The sequence below is a fragment of the Carassius auratus genome, chromosome 14 (assembly GCF_003368295.1).
Source record: "Carassius auratus strain Wakin chromosome 14, ASM336829v1, whole genome shotgun sequence".
NCBI classification, from domain to species: domain Eukaryota; kingdom Metazoa; phylum Chordata; class Actinopteri; order Cypriniformes; family Cyprinidae; genus Carassius; species Carassius auratus.
The window spans coordinates 4,102,477-4,121,306 of record NC_039256.1 but is presented as its reverse complement, the minus strand read 5'-3'; the positions used below and the strand labels follow the sequence as shown (position 1 = coordinate 4,121,306).

The 18,830-nt window shown below is 40.9% G+C and overlaps 1 protein-coding gene and 1 long non-coding RNA gene across 5 annotated transcripts in view; one reads left to right on the top strand and one right to left on the bottom strand.

The window, feature by feature from the left end:
* Positions 1-18,830, bottom strand: part of limch1b (LIM and calponin homology domains 1b) — a 241,614-nt gene that overhangs the window by 175,082 nt on the left and 47,702 nt on the right. Inside the window, exon 3 of the mRNA XM_026279634.1 lies at positions 1,503-1,701. The gene's annotated coding sequence lies outside the window, so the exon portion shown is untranslated. The remainder of the gene's footprint in view (positions 1-1,502; positions 1,702-18,830) is intronic.
* LOC113113452 (uncharacterized) lies at positions 7,650-10,142 on the top strand. 4 transcript variants are annotated; one of them, XR_003293585.1, is made up of 4 exons: positions 7,650-7,681; positions 7,825-7,931; positions 8,219-8,421; positions 8,788-9,289. It is a non-coding gene; the product is annotated as an uncharacterized LOC113113452 (long non-coding RNA). The 4 variants fall into 4 exon arrangements; XR_003293584.1 differs by having other exon boundaries at positions 7,655-7,681; positions 7,795-7,931; XR_003293586.1 differs by adding an exon at positions 9,661-10,142 and having other exon boundaries at positions 7,671-7,931; positions 8,788-9,038.

Below are 18,830 nucleotides of genomic sequence, written 5' to 3'. Positions count from 1 at the left end.
GGGGGTATGTGGCAGGGGGGGGCATGGTTTAGCGAACCCTGCAGCGGGGGAGAGCATCAGGAGACGCGCGGTGAGTGAGTGGGTTAAGCGCAAATAACGAACACCTGTCTCTGCTTGCAGTAATTGGCGTGGAGAGTATAAAACACCAGGAGAAACAGGAGCAGGGGAAAGAGAGAAGGACTGCTGGCTGCTACACTCCTGGACCACGGAATTTATGTTATGAGGAGAACTGGCCCCCCAACTGAGCCTGGTTTCTCCCAAGGTTTTTTTCTCCATTCTGTCACCGATGGAGTTTCGGTTCCTTGCCGCTGTTGCCTCTGGCTTGCTTAGTTGGGGTCACTTCATCTACAGCGATATCATTGACTTGATTGCAAATAAATGCACAGACACTATCTAAACTGAACAGAGATGACATAACTGAATTCAATGATGAACTGCCTTTAACTATCATTTTGCATTATTGAGACACTGTTTTCCGTATGAATGTTGTTCAGTGCTTTGACGCAATGTATTTTGTTTAAAGCACTATATAAATAAAGGTAATTGATTGATTGATTATCAGTTGTTATTTTCCGTGCCCTTTTGTTTTGTTATTATTTTTTTAAATAAAGCAGTCAGTAGTAACAGCCGACCCTGCCGTCTTCCTTCCTACACAATGAACATTGTTACAATGTTTTTTACACCTATCAATAACGTTTGGCTTTTCAAGCAGGAATAAGGTTGTTGGCCAAATAGACCCTTTAGGGCTGAGATACTTGTTAATTTCCCTTAATTAATGAAATATAAACAGTTAAACTTAAACATGTATACACACTCTCCATAAAGTCCATTTTTTACAAATAATAATGCATTCAGGAGATGGTGTGATGCAATGAGAGATTTCCACATTTTTAAACATTTAAAATGCATTAAATAAATATTTTCTATCACTTTGTTTATCACTCTTGAAATGACCTGTACACTAAATAATCTAACCCTCATACTTACATAACAATAGCAGTCTATTTATTTAGTGGTCCAAGTTGAAGCCAGTATGTATATTAAATGACAATATGGGACAAATATAATGCAATTTAGTGGAGGCAGGTGCAGCGTGCTGACGTTAGATGTACAGTCAGACAAAACAATGTGCAGTTATCAAAGGCACGAGTGAACATACAGTCATGGGAAACAATGTGTTTGGCAATTAAAGACGGGACAGCGCAATGAGTTTCAGCTTTAATTCTGAAGCAACTGAGTTTCTCCATGTACCTTTTATTGTTGAACAAGCATTATTTAGGAAAGTCAACATTAGCAGCAGTCAAAACAGGGAACAGGGCTTAGCATTGGGTCAGTTTCAAACCATGGATAAGAGCTTTCACACTTTCTCTTCCGTGGGGATTTTTAGGAAAAATGTGTTTGTTGTTTCGCAGATGTACAATGGTTGTCAAATTTTAATCTTTTAAAATATTTAAAAGATTAAAAGTTTTTTGATTCTGTTTTAATGTGTGGGCTATACTTACCATCGCTGTAGCCATGAAGAAGTAGGCCATCAGGCGAGGGGGTTTGATGGGAACACAAGCTGATGGAGTCCAGGCTGTCGATTGAGTCGTCTCGTGCGTGCCTCGGCAGGGAGAAAGAGTCACTGCGCTCGTACACCCAGCAGTCTATGTAACCACTGTCCCTGATGCTTCACTTTAGGCTGGCACACTCCTCTGCTTGCTGAGAAACATATAAACAAATAAAAATAACAAGCTTACAGCTTTATATTCCTCTAAGTGGTGTTTCAATATTGAATAACATAAATTAAGTACCCAGCCGTAAATAAAGGAGGGGCGGGACAAATACCTAAACATCCTTTTTGTACGACTGCCTACAACGATTCAGTCAATATGACTTTTTACTGATTTATTATACAGTATATAGTTGAAGTCTTAAAAATTAGATACCAGTAGGCTAATAAATTGTCGCCATTAATATTCCATACCATAGCAACTAAAGCATCACAAATGGGTGCAAATGCATTTGCTATTTAAACAAAGCGGTGCTGGATGAGGAAATGAGAACTGCTGTAACTATCAAAAAATAAATAAAAAATTGTGCTGCACCTTGCGCCGGGTGTATGACAAAGCCCTATGATTATGACATTATATATAAAAAGAGTCACTAAATGAATTGCTTTAAAATTAGTTTTGGTGAATGGAATTAAAATATTTAAGTCACTTGATGATTCAAAATCCCCACTACTGGCTCTTCCTCGATATTACCATGGAGAGAAACAAGCAAGAGCTGGAATGGATGAGGTGTGACAGATGAACTTGAAGAGGAATTGAAGTTTATATAACTATATTGCCTTGACTGACTAACGTTCTCTGATTATTAAATAAAACAACAGATCACAGCTCAAGTCAGCTGTTTTTCAGTTGGCTGTGCTGTGTCACCAAAACACAATCCAGTCTGTGACTATCTAACCAGATGGGGAAACACTTTTCATGCAAGGGACACATAACAAGATGTAAAAATAGCCTGCAGTGCATAGAAATCACTGACTGTGTCACATAAAAATGAGTGATAAAGAATTTTTCTACACAATTATGGACAAAAAGAAAAGAAAAGAAATGTTAGTAAGACATTAGAAAATGAAGACCACATCATCTGTAGGGTCCATATCAATTAAAAAAAGTATACTGCACAAAACATTCACAACATTGTTATATGGCCCAATGATATACACAGACATCATTGTATTCCCAGGAGATCTACAAACAATATCAGCCTTAGTTTAGAGCAGTGATGTAAGCCCATCTGAAGAGACCTAAACACTCTCTTCCAATAATGACCTCAAAGAATGATGGACAGAGGTGGAGTGATTTTCTTTAAGCCAAGAAACGATACTCATTCAGAACCCAACCCTAATCAGACAATTTGAGTGGTGCTTTCCCATAAAAATGACAAGGTGTTGACAGAACACTACTGGGAGAAAAAAAATGACAGAGGTGATTCAGTTGATCATTATGTGGTAAAATGAATTCCTTTGTAAAATGAGCTGGGATGGGCCGTCCATATTGAGCACTGTATTTAATATTTTCAATTTCTTTTTACAAATTATTGATTCATGATCAGTTCTTCAATACTACACTAAACTTCCAAATCACACAAAAGAGATGCAGCTGTGCACAGTGCTGGTCCTAGCCTTCTGGGGGATCTGGGCAAAATTTTGTCAGGGGGCCCATTAAGTGCATTCATAAAAACCTCAAAACGACCCTCAACCCCTTTTTTTTTTTCGACCTCCCTGACAGCATCCAATCTGGCTTCAGAAGTGGACATTCAACTGAGACTGCCTTGCTTTCAGTTGCTGAAGCCCTAAGATTGGCATGAGCGGAATCCAAATCTTCAATACTTATCTTCCTTGATCTGTCCCCTGCTTTTGACACCGTTAACCACCAGATCCTCCTGTCAACCCTACCGGCAAAGGGCATATCAGGAACTGCACTCCAGTGGTCTGAGTCTTACCTATCAGATACTGTAGGTCCTTCAAAGTATCTTGGAGAGGTGAGGGGTCCAAGTCGCAACATATAACTGCTGGGGTGACTCAGGATTCAGTTCTTGGACCACTTCTCTTCTCTGTCTACAGTACAGTACATGGCATCGTTAGGTTCTTTTATTCAGAAACATTGCTTTTCATACAACTGCTATGCTGATGACACAACTCTATCTCTCATTCCATCCTGATGATCCGATGGTAGCTGCTCGCATCTGAGCTTGTCTAACAGACATTTCTTGCTGGATGAAGGACCATCACCTTCAAATCAAGCTTTCCAAGACATAACTGCTTGTGGTTCCAGCAAACCCATTGTTTCATCACAATTTCAACATCCAGTTAGCCACATCAACCATAACTCCTTCAAAAACAGCTAGAAACCTCTGAGTTATGATTGATGATCAGCTGACTTTCTCAGAACACATTGCTAAAACTGTCTTGTCCTGCAGATTTACTTAACTGAAAATCGAGAAGATCTGGCCCTTTCTTTCGGAACATGCTGCCACAACTCCTTGTTCAAGCTCTTGTTCTGTCCAAGCTGGACGATTGCAATGCTCTCTTGGCAGATCTTCCAGTCAGTTCTATCAAACCTTTACAATTAATCCAGAATGTGGCAGCCAGATAATTTTTTAATGAGCAGAAAAGAATGCACATTCACAGATCTGTTTATCAGTTTGAACTGGCTACCAATAGCTGCTTGCATAAAATTCAAGGCATTGATGTTTGCCTACAAAACCACCACTGGCTCTGCGCCCCTTTAACTTCATTACTTCAGACATATGTTTGTGCCCTTTAGAAGCTTGTGTTCTGCAAGTGAACATCACTTTATTGAGCCATCCCAAAGAAGCACAAAGTCACTTTTACTGACTTTTAAATTAAATGTTCCCTCCTTCATTTATTGAATACATAAATTATTAAACATTGAATATAGATCAAATGTAATAGAAGTCAAGAAAACTAGTTTTAGGCTCAGTCTGTTAAATAGTTCTGTTGTGAACATAGATGGCTAAAACCATTCCTCTGTAATTGTAATGTGTTCTAAATTTGCATTCTGTTCATTTCTTTCTCTTACAGGCTACAACAAAAATAAATTCAATGTTGAAGCAAATTTAATTAAGAATGTCATCTCCCAGAAATGCACAGACGAATGCAAGTTGGCAAAACAGCACAACAGTGATTGTGTGTAATGTTTGGATTTCCCAGTTACTGCTTTATAGTTATTGTTTGATTGTTTGTTTGTGAAAGCTTGTAATGAATATAATTTGAACAGAGAACAAAAAGGTAATAAATTCAACATAATTCAAGTTATGAAAGAAGACTAAATTAAATGAAATAGTAATGAAAATAAAACAATAGAACATGCTTTTTTTGTCTTTTATTTAATCAATATCAGCGCCTTGGAAATTTGTGCACTCATGCTGTGTGCACAAATCACATTTTATAATGTGACTGCAGGTTTGTGCAACATGTGTTGAACAATGAAAAATGTCTACATAAAGGTGAGTTTAAGTAAACTGTAAGATACAATCCAGAAATTCTGTTGGTTAGTAAAATATACAGTGGGAAAGTGCACCTTTAGGGTTCTTTACTTTTAGGGATTTAAAATAAAAATCAATAAGTACAAATTCACATATAGACATGAATAGGGACTGAATTAATCAAATCCTTTAAAAATTACCCTACAGAACATTTATGAAATTGTGTAATAAAACCTATAGGAATCCGATAAGAATCTTATAGGACAATGAATATCCTATAAGACTATCCCTAACGGCATCTTAAAGGAATCTAATAATAATCTAATAGGACAAGACAAAAATATCCTATTAGACAATTCCTAACGAAATCCTATAAGAATGGTTCCAAAATATGATAGAAATTCCAATAAGAATCCTTTACAATTTTCCTGTTGGAATCCTTTAGGATTTTTTGACAAGGGAGCACAGTCTGAAGATCATCTGACTCGATTTTGGTGAAAATCGGACAAATGGTTGATGAGGAGTCCGGAAAACTAGGTTTTTAATATAAAGCAAAATACACCTAAAATGGCTGACTCTGGAAAATTGTATATCATTTGACAGTTTTGTTATTTTTGGCCAAACCATTCAGAAGTTGAAGCAAAACTATGCATTTTTTTTATATATCCTGACCACTAGTTGGCACTGCGTCTAAACACTGCAGGTAGTCTCAGGTCATGGTTATTATAACACACACCAAGTTTGGTCTCAATATGCCAAACTGTTGCCGAGATATATATCCTCACATGCATTTTTGCGTGCTTTTCATCAAATTTGTTCATCTGTCATTTGAGAATGCTCCGACGAATCAACTTGAATTCCATAACTGTTTGCCAGCATTGTCTGAAGATGATCTGAGCCAATTTTCGTGAAAATCGGACAAACCATCTAGGACGAGTTCGAAAAAGTAGGTTTTCCAGAAAAATTGAAAATTGCAAAAAATTTAATTGAATACTAACTGAATTGAACTAACTGAATTTTGGGGTTCATTCGACTCATTGGGATTCACAGGGAAAAATAATTTCCATTTTCTGGCTTACGGTTCAAAAGTTATTAGCATAAAAATACTGACATTTTGGACAAGTGGTGGAGCTAGAGGGTTGGAGTTATACAAATTATACAACTTTCCTGTAATCAGTTCTATGGGCTGCCATAGACTTGCGGCAGAAGAAGAAGAAGAAGAAGAAATATAACTGCAAGCGAACAATTACAGCAATTTTAGGATGATTGTAATGTAAAAGTAAAACACTGCACAGTCTTCTCCATACACATTAAAAATACACAGATTCTAAAGTTACTCAGTTATTTGGTAAAGGGCAAAAGGTTTATTATTTTAATTTGACTAATTTGGATTTTATGTAGGAAGGCCAACAGCGCACCATTTTAGCGTCATGTTTCATAATCGCTGGAAAAATAAATAAAAAACGGAACAAAAATTATAATAATCACAGCCCTATTGAGATCAAAGAGGCCCCTGGTGGTCTTGTACTTTGTGTATAGGGAGGACAGATAGGAGCACAGAGAGAAAAAAAAAACTTTATAAGCAAGAAGTTAAATTATGTGTCTGAACAGTAAAATATCTAAAAAAGTGAAATTATAATTTTAAGAGGATTTAAATTTATGGATGAAAAAAGGAATTGCAAATGAATTGCAAAACAGCCTAATGTTAGTATTAAACTTCAAAAGGCTTTGATTTAATTAAGCATATTTCTATCATGACAACTATTTTGGCATGGTAATGTACATGAAAATGTGAATGTGTTTGGTCTTGAATAGATCTGCTACAATTGCTACTGCTGCAGACATGAAGCAGATATGCTTATATCCACAAACATAAAATAATCTCTCTATGGCTCTGGATTGGTCTACCACGTACAGAGTGTGTCGGACACGAAACACCAAATGCCATGACAGAATGACAGCCCTGGAGACTTGTCAATACATAGAAGATATTCTATGGATTGTAGCTTACCAACTCAAGCCGGAGTCTGATGAATTTACTCTCACAGCATTAGGATACACCGTCTTCTTGAATTGATGTTTACTACATAGAAATTTTACTGTGTTTGTGGGCAGGCAAGTTGGTGACCTAAAATGTGGGTGGACATTTTGCAAATGTGTTACAGAATCTCTGCATTTCAGGTTTGCTCATCAACATTTTTCTTCGCCCCATGATGGTTTGTGTAAATTATGAATGAAGGCAAGATAATCAAAATATTTGGAACTAAATGTATATTGTCTGTGAATTTAGCCGCTGGCACTGATAACAGTGGCAATGAGCACTAAGCATGATTTTAAAAGCAACACTTTTCAGCGCCAGATTGTCACTTACAAACAAGATTAATAATGTGCTAGTCAACTAGAGATGTTTCATTTGTAATAGGCATATCTGTACTGTGAGATATTACAAAAACATTTGACATCCAAATCACATTAACAGAGGAATTCCCATAGGGAAGAAAAATCGAGACAGGGGTAGCTGCAGCCTGGAGCAATAGGCGCCGAAAGGTTGGGGCGTGGCAAAAGGTAGGGGCGTGGCAAAAGGTTTCTCATTGGTGGAAGGAGTTTTACTGCTGGCCAATCAGCAGCTAAATATACATTTACGTAATTTCCTTACGACAAGGTGGCGGCGATAAGACGTGAGGTAATTATTCATCGTTTATACGTTTATCTATACTTTATATACCACAAATATGTATATTAAGATAAGTTTGTTACAATACGATGATATTTTTTCCTTTGCGTTATATCTTGCAGCTTTAGTAATTAGTTTATCGTTGTTGACAGACATATGTACAGTGAGACAAAACGATGACCGCACTGACGGCAAATCCTTCAGAGATGATTGTTTATATCTGCATCCTTTTTGTACAAGAGAGTACAGAATACATCCTGTAAGTATAATAATTATTACCATCTCTATTGCAACTGTATGAAGATCAATTCACAATCTGGAGACGATTAATCATACACAATATTGTAGTAACAAGATGTTGTAATCTTTATTTGCTGGAAAATGACAATCAGTCAAGTTTTCACTGCCTGACCATCATCTTAATGTTAATGAAGTTCAATGTTTTTATTATTTTTTACATCTAAAACACCTTGTTCAGTAAGTATTTAGATGTTTTCCATATATGTCACGGTCTAAGCATGATCTGTTTCTGTTGTTCTGATGAAGGAAGCTTGTGTTGGACAGGATTCAGTGTCTGTTGAAGCACATGTGAATGTGTTATAAAGTGAGTATCAGAAAACACATCCAGACACATGGCTGTCAAAGACCACATGACAGGAACATTCTCCTGGAGACGCTGAGAAAGCACAGAAGGAATGTCTGTGGAGGATGTACTCAGAAAAAACACATACTTCAGGACACCTGCTGGAGTGAGTATATTAAAGAAAAAACTCATCAACTGTAAAATATCTTGTATCAAATCTTTTCAGGTAATATTTTATTATTCTGTACCTTTTTAGCCCATCTGTTAAAAATTTAAAGCAATAGTTTTAGAAAACAATGCAAGATTTATCCGTGTATACAAGAACATGAAATGCATGGTATATTGTGAACCTTATACATTAGCTTCTGATTGTTTCTGCAGTTCTGCAGTGTATGTAGCTACACCGTCCGAGCCAAAGAGAATGCAACAGAATCTGATGAATCTGAAAAGTGATTTATTTATTTTTTCTTGTTATTATTATTATTATTATTATTGTTGATATTATTCTTTTTATTTATTTATTTTATGAAAGGGGGACCCGTCTACACCTTTCCTACCGTACACCTGATGGATACTGACTGTAAAATGTCAATCATAGTCCGAGGGCTCAGTGTGGTGACAGAAGATGGAACAAATGTGTGTCAGTGCACCAGCCTTGATGAAGCTTCATAACAGCCTTCTGGATGTATTCTGTTTTCAACATTGCATATCCACCACACCTGAGAAAGACACTGACTTTCCTTCAGAGGCACATGGTCAACATTAGAAGACGAGACAAGCACTGTCAGTAACTTTAATCCTGAATGATTTGCCTCTTGTATTAGATCCTCATGCCTTGACTGTACCATTGCCCAAAGTGCACTCGAAGGACATTCACTCTTCTGAAGTTAACTCAACATGTTGGAGTGGTACATGCACATTAACCAAATAGCTTGCTCTATTCTTTTTCTATTCTATCTGTTTTATTTTTCTTTTTTATATTATTTAAAAGCCCTTGCTACGTGTACTGTGTTTAAGCTAACTGAGACTTGTTATAGCTCTTATATATCATTGCTCTTTTTGTTGTTTTTGATTGCTTCAACTTTGTCCTCATTTGTAAGTCGATTTGAATAAAAGCGTCTGCTAAATGAATAAATGTAAATATTAGTATAACCTGTGGTATAGATGAGTGCCAGTCAACTTTTTTGTTATTCCATTCTTTTAGAAACCATGCACAGGAAGCATATGTACTTTTGTTACTCAGTGAAGAGTCAGTAGTACAGTTGTGTTATAATATAATGGAGAAGGGTCTGGCTGCAGACGTGCCCTCTCAAACACTTGTGCTTCGTTTTTTATTGGATATTTTATTCTACTTATTGGTAAATTATTTTTTTAATCTCTCATCATTTGTTTTTCTCTTGTGTAGGTATGGTTGACTGGAAGTCTGTCAGGCCAGATGTGAGGAAGACACACAGAGTGGAGCTGGAGCTCAGCAGATGTGTGATGCTGTAGATACTGTGGTCTTCACAGCTTTCTATTCAGACAAAGAGTTTGCTGGATTCTATTCTATGGACTGCTACTACAGAATGAATGAATGAATTAATGAATGAGTGGTTTATCTATCTATCTATCTATATATCTATCTTTTTACTTGAATTGGTGACTGAAACTGAAAGCTAAATAAACGTTTTAGTGGATAAAGCTGTGTCTGTTTGCTTAATTGGTTAATGTCACTTAAAACAAGGTTACTAAACTCTTCAGACTAATTTTTAAATGTATTAGTTTTTAATTTTTACTAATTTTTCTTTATCAGGCAAAACCTGGTTTTCTAGTGTAACACTTTACAATAAAGATTCATTTGTTGACTGATGTATTAACTAAAATTAACTATGAGCAATACATTTGATACGGTATTTATTAAACTTTGTTAGTTAATAAACATACCTCTGTAGGTTGTTTGTTCTTGTTAGTTCACTAATGTTAACAAATACTGCTGACTTTAAATTACTTTAATTTAAGAGCAGCAAGTGCGACTAACCTTGTTTAGAGACGTTTGTATTCTCAAAAATAATTGTAATCTGTTTTTGATGATCGATAAACTAAGACCTAAAAGTGCGGTGGTGATTACCTCAGTAAGCCCTTTTGAAGGTACTTTCGAAAGTAACTTAAAATAATATTATTTACATCATTAACGCAGTTTTTACATTGGATGAATTTCAATTGGTTTTATAGGATTATGTGTTTAATTTATCGCTTTCTATTAATCTATAGGCCAATAGCGATTAAGAGTATGGCTCGCCTTTAGGCGGAACAGCCAGTTTTCGCTAAACCTTTTGCCACGCCCCCTACCTTACTTTCCACCAATGAGAAACCTTTCGACACGCCCACCTTTTGCCACGCCCATTGCTCCAGGCTGCAGTTGGAAAAATCTACTTGGAAAAATCTACAGTGAAATCTCTTTAATATCTCAAATATTTTTCCAAGACAGAATTGAGGTTACTTTAAGATCAAATGGATATTTTGCTTGAGTTTTCCTGCTCAAATGGTCTCAACAACATCACACACTGTGCTCAGATTTCATCCTACTGTACATTTAAAGATTTGGGAGCTCTTACATTTGTCTCCTCTAAATTTCAGAAGTGATCTCAATAACTTTACAAAATGTGCAAGTCAAATGTTTCAATAAGAGCTCAAACATTTCTACCATACAATATGTATTAATAATCAAATTAGTCAATTGCCTTTCAGCAAAAAAAAACCTCTAAGGTTATATTTTTTGTAAATCAGTTTTGAATGAGGTATCTGGTAAATTACTATTTCCTACAACAAATTATGAGCCTATGTACATTAACGCCCAGTAAAAAGAAACATTATAATTATTTCTGCATAATTTCTCTCTCAATATAGCCCCCCCCCCCCATTTACTGCCTTTCACATACTCAGTGCACACTTTGTAAAGCTGTTGAGATCTCTCAACTAAACTTTTGAACAGACATGTGAGAGATCCAGAGTTTCTAGCTAAAAAGAAAAAAAAACAAAGCACAGTGTGATGTTGTAGAGATTGTAACGACAGGTAAAAGAGGAGGAAGCAATTGCAGGCAATCAGATGATGTTTATTAGAAAGAGAGTCCAGAATGTTGGCAATGGCAAGGAAGGTCTACGGTGGCGTGAGAAGAGCTGGATGGTGAAGTCGATGGTGCAGGTGAAGATGGTCAATGGTTGAAACCAGGAACAGACCGGAACACTGACACGAGGACGACAACACGAACCCAATCCAGCACACGAACACGGAAGACGGTAATCCAACTAGGACACGGAGACATGAGAGAGGATCTGACAACAGAGAGAGAGCGAGGTGAGTATAAGTAGCTGAGGTGTGATGAGGATCAGCTGGAGCGAGACAATCAACACCCAGGTGATGACAATCAACTAAACGAGCACATGGAGACAACGTAAGTACAAAAACAACCACAAAACATGACACGGAGGAAACACTGGATTTCCTACCGTGACAGTACCCTCTCCCCTAGGACGTCACCTGACGTTCCCAGCCTGCTTTACCTGTAGATTGTAATCATCTATAAGGTGGTGATCCAATATGTCCCGAGCAGGAACCCAGCTTCTCTCCTCCGGACCGTAACCCTCCCAATCCACCAAGTACTGAAAACCGCGTCCCCTCCGTCTAGAGTCCAGAATACGATTAACCGAATAGGTGGTTTCCCCATTAACGAGACGAGGCGGGGGGGGAACCGGGGCAGGCGGATTAAGACGGGAAGAAATCACCGATTTAATTTTGGACACATGGAACACGGGATGAATCCTCCTGTACGCCGGAGGAAGGCTAAGACGCACGGTTACCGGATTAATAATCTTGGTAATAGAAAACGGGCCAATAAATTTGGGAGCAAGTTTGTTAGAAACGGAACGCATAGGAATATTCTGGGTAGAAAGCCACACTCTTTGACCGACGACGTAACGGGGAGGCTTCGACCGGTGGCGATCGGCCTTAGCCTTGGTGCGCGACCTAGCCTGGAGCAGAGCTCTGCGAGCTCTGGTCCAGGTGCGGTGACACCTCTGGACTAGTGCGTGTGCGGAGGGGACCGAAACCTCGGATTCCGTACTGACAAAATTAGGTGGTTGGTACCCTAAACTACACTTAAATGGAGACATGCCCGTAGATGACACTGGCAAAGAATTGTGTGCGTACTCCACAACTGAGAGTTGCTGACACCAGGACGAAGGATTATTGGAAGCCAAACATCGCAAAACCCTCTCGACATCCTGATTGGCTCGCTCGGTTTGACCATTGCTCTGGGGATGGAACCCGGAAGAAAGACTAACAGTCGCTCCTAACAATTTACAAAATTCTCGCCAAAATTTGGACACAAATTGGGGACCCCTGTCAGAAACCACGTCTGTCGGAAGGCCATGTATACGGAAGACGTGGTCAATGACAGCTACCGCTGTTTCCTTGGCTGAAGGTAATTTGGGCAAGGGAATAAAATGAGTCGCCTTCGAGAACCGGTCCACTACGGTTAAAATCACCGTATTGCCTTTAGAGGGCGGGAGGGCGGTAATAAAATCTAGCGAAATGTGGGACCAGGGTCTCGAAGGGACAGACAGCGGTAAGAGTAACCCATCTGGAGGTCGATTGGAAGTCTTACCAATAGCGCAAACTGAACAAGCCAAGACGAAATCGTGGACGTCACGAGCCATACCAGGCCACCAAAATCATTGCTTGACTAGAAATCTAGTTCTACTAACCCCTGGGTGACAAGCAACACTGGAACAATGACCCCACTGGAGAACGTCTGACCGTAACCCCTCCGGCACAAACAATCGGTTCGGTGGGCAACGAGCCGGGGGCGTTACCCCTTCTAAGGCAGTCAACACCTTCGATTCGACCTCCCATCTGAGCGCGGAGATAATGATGGTCCCCGGTAAAATGGGCTCGGGAGTAGCAGTACGATCGGAACGCTCAAAAAGACGGGATAAAGCATCGGGTTTGATGTTTTTGGAACCCGGCCGGTAAGAAAGTGTAAAATCGAAACGACCGAAAAACAATGCCCACCGAGCCTGCCTGGAGTTAAGTCTTTTGGCGGTTCTAATGTATTCGAGATTCTTATGGTCCGTCCATACAATGAAAGGTACACCCGACCCCTCAAGCCAGTGACGCCATTCTTCCAGTGCAAGTTTGACTGCCAACAACTCTCGATTGCCAATGTCATAATTAACTTCTGCAGGAGATAAACGGTGAGAATAATACGCGCATGGATGCACCTTTCCGTCTGAGGATGCGCGTTGGGATAACACTGCTCCTACCCCCACCTCTGACGCGTCGACCTCCACTATGAATTGACGTGAGCGATCAGGGGTGACGAGAATGGGAGCTGAAACAAAGCAGCTTTTCAGTTTGGCAAACGCAGCCTCAGCTGCGTTTGACCACCTGAACGTCAAACTAGGGGAGGTCAAGGCGGTCAGAGGAGCGGCTAGTTGGCTGAAATTGCGAATGAAACGCCGGTAAAAATTGGCGAACCCCAGAAATCTCTGCAGGGCCTTGCGAGACTCTGGGGATGGCCAATTTACCACAGCCTTAACCTTCTCAGGATCCATGCGAACACCCTCAGTCGAAATGATGTGTCCTAGAAAAGAAACAGACTGTGCATGAAAAACGCATTTCTCCGCCTTGACAAACAATCCATTCTCTAGCAACCGCAGAAGCACTCGTCGTACGTGTTGCACGTGTTCCTGGAGAGACGAAGAAAAAATCAATATGTCATCCAGGTAAACATATATGAACAGATCGACCATGTCTCGCAACACGTCATTAACGAGTGCTTGGAAGACTGCCGGCGAGTTCGTTAGCCCGAACGGCATCACGCAGTACTCAAAATGGCCTCTAGGGGTGTTAAAGGCAGTCTTCCACTCATCCCCCTCCCTGATGCGGACCAAATGATAAGCATTACGTAAGTCCAATTTAGTGAAAACGGACGCTCCCTGCAACCTCTCAAAAGCTGAAGACATAAGCGGCAAAGGATAGGTATTCTTTACCGTTATGTTGTTCAGCCCTCGGTAGTCAATGCAAGGTCGCAAGGATCCGTCCTTCTTTCCCACAAAAAAGAACCCCGCCCCCGCTGGAGAAGAAGAAGGGCGTTGCTAGAGAACTGGATATATATTTCTCCATGGCCGCCGTCTCTGGAATAGACAAAGAATATAACTTGCCCTTAGGCGGAGAAGTACCTGGCAATAACTCTATCGCACAGTCATAGGGACGATGAGGAGGAAGAGAATCAGCACGAGACTTACTGAACACCTCCTTCAGGTCGTGGTACTCCGCGGGCACGCTAGCCAAATCCACTGCTTCCCCCTGAAACACAGACTCAGAAACATTAACACCAGCAGACAAAAGACAAGACAAATGACATTCCTCGCTCCAGCTAACCACGGATCCAAGGCGCCAATTGATCCTGGGGTTGTGTTTCTGGAGCCAGGTGTGACCGAGAACGATGGGGGATTGAGGTGAGTCCGTGATGTAAAATGAGATCTCCTCTGTATGGTTGCCAGATGTGATGAGAGAAACAGGTAAGGTGGTCTGTGTGATGACTGGTAGTCTGTGTCCGTTGAGAGCAAAGGGTGCAATGGGTTGTTTGAGGGAGGTGAGAGGAATGTTAAGCTTACAAGCGAACTTGAAGTCCATGAAACTACCCTCTGCCCCAGAATCCAACAAAGCGTGATGATCGAGTGCGTGGGTGGACCACCGTAGACTCACCGGAAGGAGTGTCGATGTAGATGAGGTCTTCCTGGCAGAGATCCCACCCGATAGTAGCCTCCGTTTTACTATCGGGCTTGGTCTTTTACCGGACAACGCTGAATGTGATGTTCTTGGCTGCCGCAGTATAAACATAGTCCCAGGGATCTCCGCCTGATCCTCTCCTCCCGGGAGAGCCGAGCTCGCCCCACCTGCATGGGTTCAAGATCTCCCGGTGGGCTGACCGCAACCTCTGAGCGCTGACACTGAGCCTCCGGTCTGTTCGCGAGAACTGCTCTCCCCCTCCGTCTGGCGGCTTGATCGAGTCGGTTGTCAACTCTGATGGTGAGGTCGATCAGGCTATTGAGAGAAGTGGGGAGCTCGACGGCGCGGATCTCCTGTTGGATGCGGTCAGCCAACCCATGCAGGAAGTGATCCCACTGCGCCTCTTCGTTCCACTTACACTCCGCCGCCAGGGTGCGGAACTCAATCGAGTAATCAGATACGGACCTGTCCTCCTGACGTAGGTCCGTGAGAAGTCTAGCCGCTTCCCTCCCGGCGACGGAGCGGTCGAAGACCCGTCTCATCTCCTCCGAAAGGGCGTGGAACGAGGCACAGCAGCTGTCTTGGTTTTCCCACACCGCCGTCCCCCAGAGGGCAGCCCTTCCCGTCAGTAGTGACAAGACGAATGCCACCTTCATTTCCTCGGTGTAGAACGTGCGGGGCTGCAGGGCGAAGTGCAGAGAACAATGAGACAGAAATGATCGACAAAACTCTGGCTCACCCGCATATTTCTCAGGGATGGGGAGGCGTGGTTCGGGCTGGGAAATCCCCCCGGAGGCGATCGGCGGTGTGGGTGGCGTGGGAGGCGCAGCGGGTGGCGGTTGTTGTTGGTGTTGAGTCTGGAGAGCGAGCTCGGACACCTTCGTCACCATTGCTTGGAAGGCTCGACCCATCTCATCTATCGCCTTGTCTTGGCGATCCATACGACCCACGGCTCTCTGCAGAAATTCCTCCAGATGAGATGGGGAGGGATCGCCTGCTGCTTCCATGATGGTCAGATCCTACTGTAACGACAGGTAAAAGAGGAGGAAGCAATTGCAGGCAATCAGATGATGTTTATTAGAAAGATAGTCCAGAATGTTGGCAATGGCAAGGAAGGTCTACGGTGGCGTGAGAAGAGCTGGATGGTGAAGTCGATGGTGCAGGTGAAGATGGTCAATGGTTGAAACCAGGAACAGACCGGAACACTGACACGAGGACGACAACACGAACCCAATCCAGCACACGAACACGGAAGACGGTAATCCAACTAGGACACGGAGACATGAGAGAGGATCTGACAACAGAGAGAGAGCGAGGTGAGTATAAGTAGCTGAGGTGTGATGAGGATCAGCTGGAGCGAGACAATCAACACCCAGGTGATGACAATCAACTAAACGAGCACATGGAGACAACGTAAGTACAAAAACAACCACAAAACATGACACGGAGGAAACACTGGATTTCCTACCGTGACAGAGATGTCTTCTAAACTTTGGAAAGATACAAATGTGAGAGATCCAGAGTATCTAGCTAAGGAGAAAAATCAGAGCACAGTGTGTGATGTTGTTGAGATCTCTTCGAAAGCTTTAAAGGAGATAAATTTGAGACCATCAGAGTCCTTAGCTAAGGAAAACCTCTTGGTTACATATGTAACCCTGGTTCTCTGATGGAGGGAACGGAGATGTTATGTCGAACGACATATGGGATCTCACTTGGGAGGCCAATCATCTCTGAGTTTAAGAGAAAACGGCTATGAAAATTGGCTAGTGGATTTAACATGCTTAGCCACTCCCCATGCCTAGGGGTATGTAAGGCAACAGCATGCATCCACTCATTCAGGTTTTACGCTGAGGGGCCGAGAACATGTCCTGGCAACAGCGAATAGTTCAAGGTTGTGGCATGGGGACATAACGTCTCTATTCCCTCCATCAAGGAACAAGGTTTACCTACGTAACCGAGACGTCCCTTATCTGTCGGTTACTACAAGTTATGTCGAACGACATATGGGGTCCATGGAAAACGCCACAACCTGAAGACTGTCACAACCCTGTGGGTCTACGCTTAAGGTCGTAACCTTCCCAAAGCCCCAGCGCAAATTCACTGACCTTTGTACCGAAGGGGATCAATAAGGTGAATACATTGCTGCTGGAGAAGGCCATGCTGCTGTTCTGTCCACAAGTTTTTGGAAGGGATTTCAAACTTCGATTTGTTCTTTTAGCTTGGCAGAACAATGGGCAATCAAGCCTAGAAATACCACATCCTACCCGTAGGGAGGTGAAATTTGGAGATACTGATATGGACTGACCCAGGAAGTTGTTTGAAGTTGTTTTATGTAGACGGGAAACCATTTCTGTCAGGACCACTATCGTCAAAATGATAAATACTTAGCATAAAGTTTGGTTTGGTAATATGGTTCTGTTCTAGGCAAAATCTCCCTGCCCATCCATGTAGCCTGTCATGAATGAGCAGGAAGAGCAGTAATAATAGCCCCCCCTATGGTAAAGAAAACAGAACATGTCAGATATCATTAATGTACTTGATATTTAAGTGCAACATCATTCAAGATAAAGGAGTCTGATTCAGCAAGGAATATCAGAAAGCCAAAGCCTGACTGTGGCAAAAGGAGGAGTTGGGGATGGAGAAGGGTAAGTTGCTCCTGAGCAAGCAGAAAAAGCTGTTGAATAATACTGAATAGTGCTTATATAACAATGTCATGATAGGTGTCATAGTCCTATAAGTAAAATGTGATCATCTGATAATCAGCTGATGCAAGCTTGACTCACATGATCTGCTAGAATTATCGCTAATGCTTAATATATAGGAATGTGATGAGATCTTGTGACACGAGATCTCTTGAGATCCTATGTGTATATTTACGGTCTCGCGAGAATGTGACCATATCCTCACAAAACAATGTGCAGTGTTTATATTAAAGCTGCAAGATTAATCATTAAAAATGGCAATCTCAACTCAAACAACCACGGGATCTTATTCCTGAATGACAATGATTCCACTATGTATATTACGACTGTTTCACATCGCGAGTGTCAGTGGAGCGCAAGAAGCACGTTTTGTTGCTGCCCATGTTAATTAATAGTTCATGCTGCAGCTGACCCAGAAAGAGCAACACAGACAGTGTTTTCAACCACATATCATTATTTCTGTGTTACAGAGATTAAGATAACATTTACTGGGATAAAAGTTTATAGTTTGGGTATAAAAACTTATTCTCTCCACAGTAGTGATCAAAACGAATGTATCTTAACAAGTGTATGAATTGTAACGCAATATCATCTTCCACCACGAGGTGGTGACAACTGCACATGTTAAAGTATTTATCGAATTGTTCATTCGAAAGATTCTAACTTAGATACAGGTCTTTATGAATTGAGACGCTGACTCCTTAATTAAAATTGATATTTTGTTCAAATTAATATAAAACTTGACTTGAGAAATAAACATTTTGTCAGAACCACTAGTAAATTGTTATTTTGTTTAGTTTTTTTTTTTTTTTTCTTTAGAATCATGAGAGAATCGTGCTCTCCAATTTATAGGCCTATATATAAAAAAGACATGATTCTCAAGTTAAGGTACTTTCCTGCTCCTGTTCCCTTATCATCTGTCCAATTGTTTCCTGGCTCTACTTCTACTGTCCTGACCATTAAAGGTGAAAATAAATAAAGAGATCTCCCACTGTCATTTTGGATTCCTTTCTTTCAGAACTTTGACATTTCAGTCTACTTTAATTTCTCCTAAGGTATTTTAGAAGAAACATCTGAAACACTATTGATTCTAAAATGACC